The following is a 17,549-nucleotide window of genomic DNA, read 5'->3' as shown; positions in this document are numbered from 1 at the left end:
TGAAACGTCCGCGGGTGTTGTACCTCCTGTGAACAGGTTCACCCACATTGAAGCTGTCGGGACAGAAGACGTTATTACATTGAGCGGCGGACTGGCTTGCGAAGCAAATAGGGCGGTTGAGCCAAAACGAAAGAGGCCAACGTCAGGCAACGCCACTGTAGTGGGAGACTCCATTGTGAGAGGTACGGACAGGGGTTTCTGCGGCAACAGACGGGATTCGAGGATGGTGTGCTGCCTTCCTGGTGCCAGGATCCAGGATGTCACGGACAGAATGCAGAAGGTCCTCAAGGTCGAAGGTGAACAGCCGGTAGTGGAAGTGCATGCGGGCACAAACGATGTTGGAAAGAAGGGGATGATAATTCTGAAGCGTGACTACAGAGCTCGGAAAAATGCTGAAAAGCAGGGCCTCCGGGGTTGTTATCTCCGGTTTACTTCTAGTTCCTCGTGCTGGCGAGAGCAGGGACAGGGAGATACGGGACCTGAATGTGTGGCTGAGGAACTGGTGCACGGGGCAAGGATTTAGATTCTTAGATCACTGGGATATGTTTTGGAAAAAGGGGGAACTGTACAAAAGGGACGGATTGCATAGTAACAGGTGGGGGACCAGCATTCTGGCAGGCAGGTTTGCCACTGCTGCATGGGTGGTTTTAAAATGAATAAGGGAGTGGGATGTCAAATGGGATAGTCGAGGATAGATTTAAAGGGAAAGAGTTTCTTCAATGTGTGAGCGGAGAGACAGAGGGGGTGTAAAATGAGGGTCGAAGCAATAGGTAGCATAGTGAAATGTGGCAGGCAGACACATCCAGGGCAAAAATCAAAAAGGGCCACTTCTCAACATAATTGTATAAGGGGTAAGAGTGTTGTAAAAACAAGCCTGAAGGCTTTGTGTCCAATGCAAGTAGCATTCGTAATAAGGTGGATAAGTTGAATGTGCAGACAGCTATTAATGACTATGATATAGTTGCGATCAGGGAGACATGGCTCCAGGGTGACCACGGCTGGGAGCTGAACATCCAGGGATATTCAATATTCAGGAGGGATAGACAGAAAGGAAAAGAAGGTGGAGTAGCGTTGCTGGTTAGAGAGGAGATTAACGCAACAGAAAGAAAGGACATTAGCTTGGAGGATGTGGAATCGATATGGGTAGAGCTGCGAAACACCAAAGGGCACAACACGCTAGTGGGAGTTGTGTACAGGCCACCTAACAGTAATAGTGGAGTTGGGGATGGCATCAAACAGGAAATTAGGAATGCGTGCACCAAAGGTAAAACAGTTATAATGGGTGACTTCAATCTACATATAGATTTGGTGAATCAAATTGGCAGGGGTGCTGAGGAAGAGGATGTCTTGGAATGTATGCGGGATAGTTTTCTAAACCTACAAGTAGGAGAACCAACGAGAGAGCAGGTTATTCTAGACTGGGTATTGAGTAATGAGGAAGGGTTAGTTAGCAGTCTTATTGTGCGTGGCCTCTTGGACAAGAGTGACCATAATATGGTTGAGTTCTGCATTAGGATGGAGAGTGGTATAATTAATTCAGAAACAAGGGTTTTGAAATTAAAGAAATGTAACTTTGTGGGTATGAGACGTGAAATGGCCAAGATAAACTGGCAATTGATTCTTAAAGGGTTGACGGTGGATATGCAATGTAAGGCATTTAAAGACTGCATGGATTAACTACAACAAATGTTTTCCACACCAGGGCATCGGAAATGTCCTCGTTCTTCAGGGAACGGGGATTCCCCTCCGCCACCATAGATGAGGCTCGCACCACGGTCACATCCATACCCCGCAACACTGCTCTCTCTCCCCATCCCCGCACTCGCAAAAAGGGCAGAATCCCCCTAGTCCTCACCTTTCACCCACCAGCCGGCAAATACAACACATAATCCTCCGCCATTTCCGCCACCACCAACGTGACCCCACCACTCGCCACATCATCCCATCTCCCCCAATGTCTGCCTTCCGCAAAGACCGCTCCCTCCGCAACTCCCTTGTCAATTCTTCCCTTCCCTCCCGTACCACCCCCTCCCCAACAGCAAGAAATACAACACCTGTCCCTTCACCTCCCCCCTCGACTCCATTCAAGGACCCAAGCAGTCGTTCCAGGTGCGACAAAGGTTCACCTGTATCTCCTCCAACCTCATCTATTGCATCCGCTGCGCTAGATGTCAGCTGATTTACACCGGGGAGACCAAGCGGAGGTTGGGCGATCGTTTCGCCGAACACATCCGCTCAATCCGCAATAACCTACCTGAACTCCCGGTGGATCAGCACTTCAACTCCCCCTCCCATTCCCAATCCGACCTCTCTGTCCTGGGTCTCCTCCATTGCCAGAGTGAGCAACACCGTAAATTGGACGAACAGCACCTCATATTCCGCCTGGGTTGCTTGCGTCCGGATGGCATGAACGTTGAATTCTCCCAATTTTGCAAGCCCGTGCTGTCTCCTCCCCTTCCTTAACCCTCGAGCTGTCTCCTCCCATCCCCCCGCCCTCGGGCTCCTCCTCCTCACTTTTTCCTTCCTCCCCCCCCCCCACCCCCCATCAGTCTGAAGAAGGGTTCCGGCCCGAAACGTCGCCTATTTACTTCGTTCCATAGATGCTGCTGCACCCGCTGAGTTTCTCCAGCATTTTTGTGTACCAAATGTTCATCCCATTTTGGCAAAATAATAAATCTGGGAAGGTAGTGCATCCGTGGATAACAAGGGAAATCAGGGATAGTATCAAAATAAAAGATGAAGCATACAAAATTAGCCAGAAAAAGCAGCCTATCAGAGGACTAGGAGAAATTCAGAGTCCAGCAGAGCAGGACAAAGGCCTTAATTAGGAAAGGTAAAATAGATTATGAAAGAAAACTGGCAGGGAACATAAAAACTGACTGCAACATTTTTTATAGATATGTGATGAGAAAAAGATTAGTAGAAACAAATGTAGGTCCCTTGCAGTCAGAAACAGTCAGAAACTGAGTAAAATCGAGGTTAACCAGGATGTCATATTAGGTAAATTGAATGGATTAAAGGCCGATAAATCCCTAGGGCCAGACAGGCTGCATCCCAGAGTACTTAAGGAAGTAGCCCCAGAAATAGTGGATGCATTAGTGATAATTTTTCAAAACTCTTTAGATTCCGGAGTAGCTCCTGAGGATTGGAGGGTAGCTAACGTAACCCCACTTTTTAGAAGTGGAGGGAGAGAGAAAACGGGAAATTACAGACCAGTTAGTCTAACATCGGTAGTGGGGAAACTGCTAGAGTCAGTTATTAAAGATGGGATAGCAGCACATTTGGAAAGTGGTGAAATCATTGGACAAAGTCAGCATGGATTTACGAAAGGTAAATCATGTCTGACGAATCTTATAGGATTTTTCGAGGATGTAACTAGTAGAGTGGATAAGGGAGAACCAGTGGATGTGTTATATCTGGACTTTCAAAAGGCTTTCGACAAGGTCTCACATAATAGATTAGTATACAAACTTAAAGCACACGGTATTGGGGGTTCAGTATTGAGGTGGCTAGAGAATGGCTGGCTCTAAGTTGGGTGGTAAACGTCGTGCAGCCAAGGGATGGGCACAGCTTCAGGTGGGGGCTCTCGTGAGCTGATGAGAAGCGGGGTGTCCTCTTCCAGGGGATGTGTGCGGCGTCAGTAGGGGTGCATCCTATAGCCAGGAGGAGTGCAGCATCATCAGGTGCGGGGTGCAGTGGAGGGGGGGGGGGAGCTAGTGAGTGACTTACCGATGACTTCCGGACTCACTCACTGCCTTGGGATTAACTCATGGACTTTGGACTGATTCTCACAGCTTGTGGACTGACTGATGCCCGACTTCTGGAGTCACGTCCGACTTTTGTAAACTGAAAACTGTAACATCTACATTGAAGAACAGCTTCTTCCTGACAGACATCACGCTATTAAACATAACACATACGCTCTGAATTACGGACGACTATATTATTTCACACACACACACACACACACACACACACACACACACACACACACACACACACACACACCACACACCACCCACACACACATATATATATATATATTCACACACACTCACACAAACATGCACACACACATACACACACTCATATTCACACACACACACACATGTTCACACACACACATATTCACACACACACACACACATATTCACACACACACATATTCACACACACACACACATATTCACACACGCACACATTCACACACACACACACACACACACACATTCACACACACACATTCACACACACACACTTTCACACACACACATTCACACACACACATATATTCACACACACATATATTCACACACACATATTCACACACACACAAATTCACACACACACAAATTATTCACACACACACATTAACACACACATATTCACTCACACATATATTCACACACGCACATACACACACACACATATTCACTCACACCCACACATTAACACACACACACATATTCACACATACACATATTCACACACACACATATTCACACACACACACATATTCACACACACACACACACCCACATATTCACACACATATTCACAAACATACATATTCACACACACACATATTCACACGCACACACACACATATTCACACACACATACATACACACACACAAATATTCACACACACACACACATACACGCACACATTCACATACACACACATTCACATACACACACATATTCACACACACACATGTTCACACACACATTCACACACACACACATATTCACACACACACACACACATATTCACACACGCATACATTCACATACACACACACACACACATTTTCACACACATATTCACACACGCACACACATATATTCACATTCACATACACACACATATTCACACACACACATATTCACACACACATTCACACACACACATATTCACACACACACACACACTCATATTCACACACGCATACATTCACACACACACACACATACACACACACACACACATTTTCACACACATATGCACACACACATTCACACACACACACATATTCACACACACACACACATATTCACACACGCATACATTCACACACACGCCACACACACACACACACACACCTTCCACTTCACACACACACACCATACACACTACCCCTCTCACACACACACATTCACACACACACATATATTCACACACACATATATTCACACACACATAATCACACACAAATTCACACACACACCTTATTCACACACACACATTAACACACACATATTCACTCACACACACATACACACACGCACATACACACACACACATATTCACTCACACACACACATTCACACACACACATTCACACACACATATATTCACACACCCATATTCACACACACACACACATATTCACACACACACACACACACATATTCACACACACACACACACACATATTCACACACACATATTCACAAACATACATATTCACACACACACATATTCACACACACACACACATATTCACACACACATACATACACACACACACATATTCACACACACACACCAATACACGCACACATTCACATACACACACATTCACATACACACACATATTCACACACACACATATTCACACACACATTCACACACACACACATATTCACACACACACACACATATTCACACACGCATACATTCACACACACACACACACACACATTTTCACACACATATTCACACACGCACACACATATATTCACACACATATTCATACCCAAGCACACATATTCACACACATTCACACACATTCACACGCACACACACATTTACACACACGCCCACATATTCACGCACATATTCACACACACACACATATATTCACACTCACACACACATATTCACACGCACGCACACATATTCACACACACGCACGCATATTCACACACACACACATTATCACACACACACACCAATATTCACACACACACACACACACATTCACACACACGCACACATACACATACACACACATCATCACACACACACACGCACATATACACACACATTATCACACACACACACATACACGCACACATTCACACACACATTCACACACACATATTCACACCACACATTCACACACACATTCATTTTCACACACACACACACATATTCACACACACACACACACATTCACAAACACACACACACACATATTCACACACATACATACATATTCACACACACACACGCACACATATTCACACACACACACGCACACATATTCACACACATAGACACACATATAGGGAGGGTTCACGGCAGTAGGGTCACGACACATGACCCGTACCGTTGCTACGCTACACCAAATGGATTACACGCGATGAACTGCAGGTAAGCACTTATCATTATTTCCAACGTAGCGGGCCCGTTATAACCTGCCGAATATGTCAATTTTTGCGCTGCAAATAATTATGGAAATCGGGATAAGCGTGTAAGACATTTAGCCTACTTCAGAATTCCAAAAGTGAGGAGAAATGACGGTAGATAGAAGTGAGAGCTGAAGGGACAATAACAGCCAGAGTGCTTAGCAAACATCGGCCGTTTTCTCACTGCATTTCATCAACTAAGGCATTATTTGTGTTTTTTCTTGATTTCTTTGTCATCTAAAGAGTTTCAGAAGTGATAAATCTGGCTGTATTTTTTTTAAATCGCCCATGGTTCTCAAGTGGGTTTTTACGTACAAAACGAAAACTCATCTGAAGAAAAATTTACAGCCAGATTTATCACTTCTGAGACTTTTTAGATACCAAAGGAATCAAGAAATGCAGTGAGCAAACACGATAATTCCGATATTTTCAAATACGATATCTGCACAGCCAATGCACAGCACAGCACAGCACAAGCTTCCTTTCCTATTTCCTTCGCTACATAGATGCTGCTGCACCCGCTGAGTTTCTCCAGCAATTTTGTGTACCTTCTGCACAGCCAATGTTTACCAAGCACTTTAGCTGCTGTTGTCCCTTCAGTTCTCTTTACCTTAATTTCGCTTCACGTTTAGAATTCTAAAGTTGGGTACATGTCTCTCACACTTACTCCGACCTCCACAATTTTTTTCAGCGCAAACATTCAACATTTTGGCTGTTTTTAACAGGTAAGGAAGTATGCGTTTCTTGCATTAATAACATATACCGGAAGTGACGGATGTCTTCCAGATGGATTGAGCGGCTCCGTGCGTCAAGCCCTATGACCCAGTGACCTTACGTGCAACCCCCTATTCACACACATACACACACATATATATATATTCACACACACACACACATATTCACACACACACACACACATATATTCTCACACACACACATATATTCTCACACACATATATTCACACACGCACATATATTCACACACACATATATTCACATGCACACACATATATATTCACACACACACATATATATTCGCACCCACACATATATATTCACACACACACATATATATCCACACACACACAAACACACACACACAATACTAAAATACAGCGTGTAAAACGAATCTTCAAAGCCTGCTGTAGAGTCTGTGGCTGAAACACAATGCTCCTTTTAAATAACGTCTAACAAACACACACACACATATATATATATTCACACACACTACTAAAATGGCAAGTAACTTCAGAACATGTTGAATATACAATGTGTAAAACGAATCTTCAAAGCCTGCTGTAGAATGTGGCTGAAACACAATGCTGCTTTTAAATAACGTCTAACAAACACACACTTACCAGACACAAAGCAGCCAGCTCTGTTGAATTATTCAGCAGCGCCAGCACTCTGTGTGTCCTCTGCAGTCTGCGCCATCTTGTCTCCGACGGGAAATAACGTCATCGGCGCCATCTTCCCGATAACCGGAAATGACGTCACCGACGCAATCTTGAAGCTGACCGGAAATGACGTCATCGAAGTCACCTTCCCAGTGACCGGAAATGACGTAATCGACGCCATCTTGAATCCCAGCCAAAGTCACAAAAATACGCCAGTTTTAAACTTAAACACAATTCTAATCAAATAAAAACGTTTATTCATGCTTTATCCGTTTGAAAACGGTTGCAACCATTTTGAAACCCAAGAGAAACAAATTTTCAAACTCTTTACAACAAATGCATTTCATTTTCTATAAACATTCATTTCAAAGACAATATAGACACATTTACAAACTTTTTACAACAAATGCATTTCATTTTCTATAATTCATTTCAAAGACAATATAGACATTTATAAACTCTTTACAACAAATGCATTTCATTTTCTATAAACATTCATTTCAAAGACAATAGAGACAAATTTGCAAACTCTTTACAACAAATGCATTTCATTTTCTATAAACATTCATTTCAAAGACAATGTAGACAAATTTGCAAACTCTTTACAACAAATGCATTTCATTTTCTATAACCATTCATTTCAAAGACAATATAGACAAATTTACAAACTCTTTACAACAAATACACAAATGCCAAGTAACTTCAGACCACGGTAACCAAAATACATATCAATTGGCTGAAAAAGCACATGGAGGGGACTCACCGTGTAGTAGAGCCGCAGCTCAGAGAGCCGTGACCCTTTCGCTTCGTGGGTCCGGCAGAGAGTGACTGAGGCAGGACACTTCCGGGTTTATAGTCCCTCCCTCCCCCTGCCGCCAGCGGTGACAGCAGAGTCAATGGGTAATTTTGTAAAAACATTAATATCTCTATCATTTTTCCTCGACGGGAAAAATACTCGGCACACCTGCGGCGGGGGGGGGGGGGGGGGGGGGGGGGGGGGGGGGGGCTCTGAGCGAGGTGACCAAAAATGACGGCCGTAGGTGGCGGCGTTCTCTCGGAAATCGCAGCATAGTCGGCCAAAAGCGGTCAAGAAAAGAGATTTAATAAAATATATTAATGATTGGGAGGAGGGAATTGAAAGCAACATCTCCAAGTTTGCAGATGACACGAATCTGGGGGGGCCGTATTTGCTGTGTGTAGGATGCTAGGAGGCTGCAAGGTGACCTTTATCTGCTGAGCGAGTGGGCAAATGCATGGCAGATGCAGTATAATGTGGATAAATGTGAGGTTATCCACTTTGGAGGCACGAACAGGAAAGTAGACTCTTATCTAAATGGTGGCCGACTAGGAAAAAGGGAGATGCAGCGAGACCTGGGTGTCATGGTACACCAGTCATTGAAAGTGGGCATGCAGGTGCAGCAGGCAGTGAAGAAAGCGAATGGTATGTTAGCTTTCATAGCAAAAGGATTTGAGTATAGGAGCAGGGAGGTTCTACTGCAGTTGTACAGGGTCTTGGTGAGAGCACACCTGGAGTATTGCGTACAGTTTTGGGCTCCAAATCTGAGGAAGGACATTATTGCCATAGAGAGAGTGCAGAGAAGGTTCACCAGACTGATTCCTGGGATGTCAGGACTGTCTTATGAAAAAAGACTGGATAGACTTGGTTTATACTCTCTAGAATTTAGGAGATTGAGAGGGGATCTTATAGAAACTTACACAATTCTTAGGGGGTTGGACAGGCTAGATGCAGGAAGATTGCTCCAGATGTTGGGGAAGTCCAGGACAAGGGGTCACAGCTTAAGGATAAGGGGGAAATCCTTTAAAACCGAGATGAGAAGAACTTTTTTCACACAGAGAGTGGTGAATCTCTGGAACTCCCTGCCACAGAGGCTAGTCGAGGCCAGTTAATTGGCTATATTTAAGAGGGAGTTAGATGTGGCCCTTGTGGCTAAGGGGATCAGAGGATATGGAGAGAAGGCAGGTACGGGATACTGAGTTGGATGATCAGCCATGATCATATTGAATGGCGGTGCAGGCTCGAAGGGCCGAATGGCCTACTCCTGCACCTAATTTCTATGTTTCTATGTTTCTATCTGAATGGTGGCCAATTAAGAAAAAGGGAGATGCAACGAGACCTGGGTGTCATTGTACACCAGTCATTGAAAGTAGGCATGCAGGTGCAGCAGGCAGTGAAGAAAGCGAATGGTATGTTAGTATTCATAGCAAAATAATGTGTGTATAGGAGCAGGGAGGTTCTACGACAGTTGTACAGGGTCTTGTTGAGGACACACCTGGAGTATTGCGTACAGTTCTGGTCTCCTAATCTGAGGAAAGACATTCTTGCAATAGAGGGAGTACAGAGAAGGTTCATCAGACTGATTCCTGGGATGTCAGGACTTTCATATGAAGAAAGATTGGATAGACTCGGTTTGTACTCGATAGACTTTAGAAGATTTAGGGGGGATCTTAAAGAAACTTACCCATTTCTTAAGCGTTTGGACAAGCTAGATGCAGGAAGATTATTCCCGATGTTGGGAAGTCCAGAACAAGGGGTAATAGTTTAAGGATAAGGGAGAAATCTTTTAGGACCGAGATGAGAAAAAACATTTCACACAGTGTGGTGAATCTGCGGAATTCTCTGCCACAGAAGGTAGTTGAGGCCAGTTCATTGGCTATATTTAAGAGGGAGTTAGATGTGGCCCTTGTGGCTAAAGGGATCAGGGGGTATGGAGAGAAGGCAGGTACATGATACTGAGTTGGATGATCAGCCATGATAATAATGAATGGCGGTGCAGGCTCGAAGGGCCGAGTGGCCTACTCTTGCACCTATTTTCTATGTTTCTATGTTTCTATCACTAAAGATAGACCCCCTTTCCCTCTCCCTTCCCCAGCTCTCTCTCTCCCGTCCCTTCCCCTCTATCTCTCCCCACCACCCACACATCCCCCTCTTTCTGGCGGGGGGGGGGGCAAAGATGAAGGTAGCGCGGGCCCAGTGGGTGTGGCTTGGACCCAGCGGCGGTAGCGTGGGTGAACAGGGGTGGCGTGGGTCAGCGGGGGTCAGTGGGGGTGGCGTGGACCCAGCGGGGGTGGTGTGGGCCCAGCGTGGGTGGCGTGGGCCCAGCGGGGCTCGGCGGGAGTGGTGTGGACCCAGCTGGATTCGCGTGGGCCCAGAGGGGGTCAGTGGGGGTGGCGTGGTCCCAGCTGGAGTGGCTTGGGCCCAGCAGCGGTGGCGTGGGCCCATCGGGGGTGGCGTGGACCCAGCGTGGTTCAGCGGGAGTGACGTGGATCCATCGGTTCGCGTGGGCCCAGCGGGGGTCAGTGGGAGTGGCGTGGACCCAGTGAGGTTGGCGTAGACACAGCGGGAGTGGCGTGGGCCCAGCGGGGTCAGTGGGGGTGGTGTGTGCCCAGCGGGGGTGACGTGGACCCAGCGGTGGTGGAGTAGACCCAGCGGGGAAGGCGTGGGCCAGCGGGAGTCGCGTGGGCCAGCGGGGGTCAGTGGGTGTGGCGTGGACCTAGTGAGGTTGGCGTAGACCCAGCGGGAGTGGCGTGGGCCCAGCGGGGTCAGTGGGGGTGGTGTGGGCCCAGCGTGGGTGGCGTGGACCCAGCGGTGGTGTCGTGGACCCAGCGGTGGTGTCGTGGACCCAGCGGCGATGGCGTGTGCCCAGCGGGGTCCAACGGGGATAGCGTGGACCCAGCGGTGGTGGCGCGCGTCAACAGGGGTAGCGTAGGCCAGCAGGAGTCAGCGGGAGTGGCGTGGGTCCAGCGGGGGGGAGGGGGGAGGTGGCGTGGGTCAGCGGGGGTCAGTGGGGGTGGCATGGGGGGATGATGGCTTGGGCCCTGGTTGCGGGTGGAGTTGAGTGCCGCGGGCCCCGCCGCTATGGCGCCTGGCGCCTGGCGACGGCAGAACGGCCGTTGGCGACGCTCCAACTCCGATGCCGACGCCTGCAACGCAATATTCCCCTACATACCTGGAGTAGACGCGAGGCATCGAGCTCAATGGTTGAAGGGCAAATGGCAGTCTGATCCCGCCCGGGCCCACTTCGCACGCGCGTGGAGACGGCGCCATATTGTGTCGCTTCCCCAACTGCGGAGGCGCGGATGGGCGCATTGCTTTCCTCCCCAGCGGCCGAAACTAGAATTTCGGGCGATTTCCCACAAAGCTGATTGTGCTCCGATATTTTAAAACATTCTGGGGATTTTTTTCTTACTCTGGGGTAGGGGGGAAGGGGGATGCGGTCGCACCCAGAGCACCACGTCTTCGGACGGCCATGACTGGTGTTCCGCAAGAATGCATTCTCAGTCCTCTAATACACTCCCTATACACATGACAGCAAGGCCAATTGTGGCTCTAGTCCCATCTACATGTTTGCAAACGACAGCACTGTGGTGGGACGAATCACGCGACGGAGTGCAGGAAATATATTTCATAATGTCATAAGTGATAAAAGTAGGATTAGACCATTCGGCCCATCAAGTCTACTCCGCCATTCAATCATGTCTGATGTTGCTGTCGCTCCTAACCTCATTCTCCTGCCTTCTCGCCGTAAACTGACACATCTACAAAAAAGGAACCGATCTAGTAACATCCGCTGACTTGGCCGCTATTTTGGCAAAGAATTACACCAATTCACCACCCTTTGACTAAATATATTTCTGACCTCTTCCCTTAAAGCCATTTTATTCTGTGGTTTTGATTACTGGTCCCAAACTCACCGACTAGTGGAAACATCCTCTCCACATCCACTCTATCCAAGCCGTTCACTAGTCTGTATGTTTCAATAGAGGTCCCCCTCATTCTTCTAAACGATAGCGAGTACAGACCCAGTGCCATCAAACGCTCATCATCGGTATCGAAGTCAAACCGTTCAATAAGACACGTGGACGATTGGATTAACCATCAACAGTGAATTTATTTTCCTTGCTCAAGGAGCGAAGAGTCCCAGTCAATGGCTGTGACCCGAACTCTAATATTATTTTGGTACAGCAGCGCATTTGCACACCAAAATATATTTACTTAGGAAGTACAAGGGTGAGGTAGATTAATTTGTGAATTACATAATCTATACTTAACTTTTACATTACACAATGGTGAATAATTTCTCTCCCCTCCATCTCAGCTCCCCTCTCTGTCCTCCCTCTCTCTCTATCTCTCCCCTCCATCTCAGCGCCCCTTTCTCTCCTCCCTCATTCTCTATCTCTCCCCTCCATCTCAGCACACCTCTCTCTCCTCCCTCTCTCTCTATCCCCCCCCCCATCTCCCACTATTTCTCCTCCCTCTCTCTCTATCTCTCCCTATCTCCCAATCCCCCCCCCCTCCTTCTCTCTCCTGTCTCGCTCCTCTCCACTCTCTCACTCTGTCCCTCTCGCACTCCGCTAAAGGAGGGACGGGTGTGGGAGAAGCTGAGTAATGTGTAACATCATCTCTTTCTCTCTCTCTCTCTCTCTCTCTCTCTCTCTCTCTCTCTCTCTCTCTCTCTCTCTCTCTCTCTCTCTCTCTCTCTCTCTCTCTCTCTCTCTCTCTCTCTCTCTCTCTCTCTCTCTCTCTCTCTCTCTCTCTCTCTCTCTCTCTCTCTCTCTCTCTCTCTCTCTCTCTCTCTCTCTCTCTCTCTCTCTCTCTCTCTCTCTCTCTCTCTCTCTCTCTCTCTCTCTCTCTCACACACACACACATCTCTGTTGGATTGACTTAACTCACACACATTGATTACGTTCCAAATACTTCTATTAGCCATACAGGAAAGGTAACTTCTTCTTTACACACAGCACAAGACTGGGAGAGAAAGGGAAAATGACGTTTCATTTAACCAGTGGGAGGAACCACAGTATGACGCATAGCACGAGTGACACTGACCTACATCCTTTCTCTTCAAGAATTAAATGTTATTACAACACCATTGGTTAAATTATGCATGCATAGCAATTGATAATAAGCTGGAGGAAAGTCAAACATAGCCCGAGTACTTCACGGTGGGCTTGCAAACACTACCAGCACGTGTGCGATATGAACCATTTCCGTTTTTCGTCACCGGGGACAGTGTCGATGGTATAACAGGTGGCGGAGTTTGGAACGGCAATCCCGGTGATGAAACAGGGGACCTTGGCACAGGCGGTGGAGGCATCGCCAGTGGCAGAGCAGCCGTTTCAGAAATGGGTTGTTGTGCTGGTACAGGCGGACCGATGCCGCTGGATGCACACTGACGTACACTTGTACGGCCCGGATAATACGGAGTTGGAGCTGGCTCATTAATAGACAGGATATGTTAGCAGCGTGGCTCAGAAGCAGTTCCAGAAATGACACCGATACGGTCATGGCCTTTATCAGTTTGCAAACGAACTACTTGCCCATCAGTTCATGGTGGCAGCGGTCTCCTCGTTTTGCCATACCACTGCTTTTGAATGTCACGCTTATGTTGCATTCTGGACTTCCGAAGGTGGGACCACCTGCGGGATTAATGTCTGATTTGCTACCGGCAATGTGGCTCGGGTCTGACGACAATAAACGTTGAGCATGTGAACATAAGATGGGGTCGCGGGAGATGTTGCGCAGGTTGAGCAAGTCCAGGTATAACATCGGATTTAGCTCTGTGCGATCGTTCCATTAATTGTTTGGCCCTCCTGACAGCCCCTTCAACGAGTCTATTCGACTGAGGATATTCAGGGTTGCTGGTGATGTGGCGAAAACGTCAGCGTGCAGCAAACTCCTTGAAGTGCTGGCTAGTAAATTGACTGCCGTTATCAGATAGCAGTAGACAAGGAGCTCCGTGGTCTGCAAAATGGCTAGCGAGTTTTAGAACTACCCCGTGAGAAGTGGGGCTACTAAGAAGATCGATGTCAAACCAGCCGGAATACGAGTCGACGAGAACCAGGTACTGCTTGCTATGCACCTCAAATATCTCAGTTGCTACTGAACATCACGGAGGGCAGGAACCGGGTGTGAGAGAAGTGGTTGCTTTTGTTGATGTGGTGCCAAGCTGTTACACACTGCACAGGAGAATGTATTCAGCCAGACCAGGCCAATAAAACATGCGTTTTGCTCGTAGGACAGTTGCTTCGGCGCCTGGGTGCCCTGCATGGACAGCACGGTCACAATACTTGCAGTGTAGCGAAGCAGGGACAACAGCCTTGTGGCCTTTTACAGTGATGTTATCCTGCAGTACTAGCTCATCGCGGACGCTTAATAGACGGAGGCGAGCGACCGTAAGTAATGCCCCTGTCCCACTTAGGAAACCTGAAATGAAACCTCTGTAGACTTAGCGCCCCACCCAAGGTTTCCGTGCGGTTCCCGGGGTTTTTTGTCAGTTTTTCTTATGGTCAAAAGTGGTTTCCGCTTCATCTATGTTCTGGCGATTATTTCAAAAAATTAAAAACCGGCCGCGACTAAAAATAGGTTGCCGTGTAAAAAATCGGTAATGTTTTAGTCGACGCCGGTTGCGATGCTAGTTCAAGGTGGTTGCCGGAGGTTGCAATGGTTGCCGGAGGTTGCAGGTAGTGGAAGCTAAGACATTCTTCTATGTTCTAGGTAAGACCTTCCACTACATGCAACCTCCGGCAACGACCTTCAACTAGCATCGCAACCAGTTTGGACGAAAATACCGATTTTTAAAACGGCAACCTATTTTCAGTCGCGGCCGGTTTAGAATTTTTGAAATATTCGCCTGAACATAGAAGAAGCGGAAACCACTTTCGACCATTAGGGAGACAGACAGAAACCTCCGGGAACCGCACGGAAACCGTGGGTGAGGCGCAAAGTCTCTAAAGGTTTCCGTTCAGGTTTTTTCTAAGTGGGGCAGGGGCATTACTGTCAGCAGCCAGGTCCTCCACACAGGACGAGGGAATAAAATACTCTGTCATTATTATCAAGTCACCATCCGGTGAGCGCGGCCCCTCGCAGGTCTTCCCGGGAGCACGCGAGAGTGTGTCAGCCAGGTACATGTCCTCACCACGTTTGTAGTTCAGAACAATGTCATACTTTTGAAGTTGCAGCAACATCTGCTGAAGGTGTCCTGGAGAGGCACGAATCTGTTTGTTAAATATGTTGATCAGTGGTTGGTCGTCAGTTTCAATCGTGTCCGTATGTCCCAAGTCGTTTCATATCCTGCAGGCGAAAAGGACCGCTCGCAGCTCCTGTTCAATTTGGGCGGAGCGTTGTTCCGTGCCAGTCATTGCGAGCGAGGCCTAGGCAACAGGCTTGTGGCCACCACAGTCATTTTGAAGACCTGCTGCGCCAAGTCCCGTGTTGTGAAGCGTCTCAAGTCAGTGTGACCGGTAGTTTAGGATGAAAATAAGCGCGAGTGGGGGCACAAGACATTTGCTGCTTACGAGTGTCGAACGCCCTCTGCTGTTGCTCGGGTCAGGCCCAAACATTAACTCTGTGGGTACGCTGGCGCAGTTGGGCTGTTATTTCGCAGAAGTTCGGAATACATTTACCAAGGTAGTTAACCATGCCAAGGAACCTCTGCAGACTAAGCACGTCTGTGGATGCTGGTAGCTCGTTGATGGCACTGGTCTTCGTAGCATTCATAGCAAAAGGATTTGAGTATTGGAGCAGGGAGGTTTTACTGAAGTTGTACAGAGCCTTAGTGAGACCACACCTGGAGTATTGCGTAAAGTTTTGGTCTCCTAATCTGAGGAAGGACATTCTTGCCATAGAGGTAGTTCAAAGAAGGTGCAGACTGATTCCTGGTATGGCAGGACGTTCACATGAAGAATAACTGGGTAGACTCGGCTTGTACGCGCTAGACTTTAGAAGATTGAGGTGGGATCTTATATAAACTTACAAAATTCTTAAGGGGTTGGACAGGCTAGATGCAGGAAGATTGTTCCCGATGTTGGGGAAGTCCAGAACAGGGGGACACAGTTTAAGGATAAAGGGGAAATCTTTTAGGACTGAGATGAGAAACACATTTTTTTACACAGAGTGGTGAATCTGTGGAATTCTCTGCCACAGAAGGTAGCTGAGGTCAGTTCATTGGCTATATTTAAGATGGAGTTAGATGTGGCCCTTGTGGCAAAAGGGATCATGGGGTATGGAGAGAAGGCAGGTACAGGATACTGAGTTGGATGATCAGCCATGATCATATTGAATGACACTGCAGGCTCGAAGGGCCGAGTGGCTTACTCCTGCACCCATTTTCTATGTTTCTATGTTTCTATGTCTTCGCCGGATCAATTTTTAGGCCGTCTTTAGTGAACCAGCCAGGACAAACCTTACTGGTTCATAATGAAATCTTCTGTCACGCCGAGCAGCTTCTGTGCCTGCTAGGTTGAAGAGGATTGAGACACGAACACCTGGAGCAGCAGCCGGCTGAGCCGCGTCTATGTAAATGGTGAAATCATCTTCAAATATGCGCCACCTCATTACTAAAATTGAATCGGATAAGGGTGAGTTTTTAACACTGCCTAAGGATATTAATAAGAGGTTTGCCCAATTTTATCACAATTTATATACATCTAAAATAAATACAGATGTAAGTAAAATTGCAATTTTTTTAGATAATTGCAAGCTCCCAAAATTGGATAGTTTAGAACAAGAGCAATTAGGAGCACAGATTACTAGTGAAGAAATAAAACAAATAATAAACTCACTGAAAAATGGGAAGACCCCAGGACCAGACGGTTTTAGTAATGAATTTTATAAAAGATTTCAGGAGTCAATTATACCAAGATTATTCAATTTATACACGCAGGCTTATACCAAAAATAAACTACCAGAAACCCTAGCAGAAGCAACAATAACAC

This window comes from Amblyraja radiata, unplaced genomic scaffold (assembly GCF_010909765.2).
Source record: "Amblyraja radiata isolate CabotCenter1 unplaced genomic scaffold, sAmbRad1.1.pri S120, whole genome shotgun sequence".
Lineage (NCBI taxonomy): Eukaryota > Metazoa > Chordata > Chondrichthyes > Rajiformes > Rajidae > Amblyraja > Amblyraja radiata.
Note: the sequence above shows the minus strand (reverse complement) of the source record.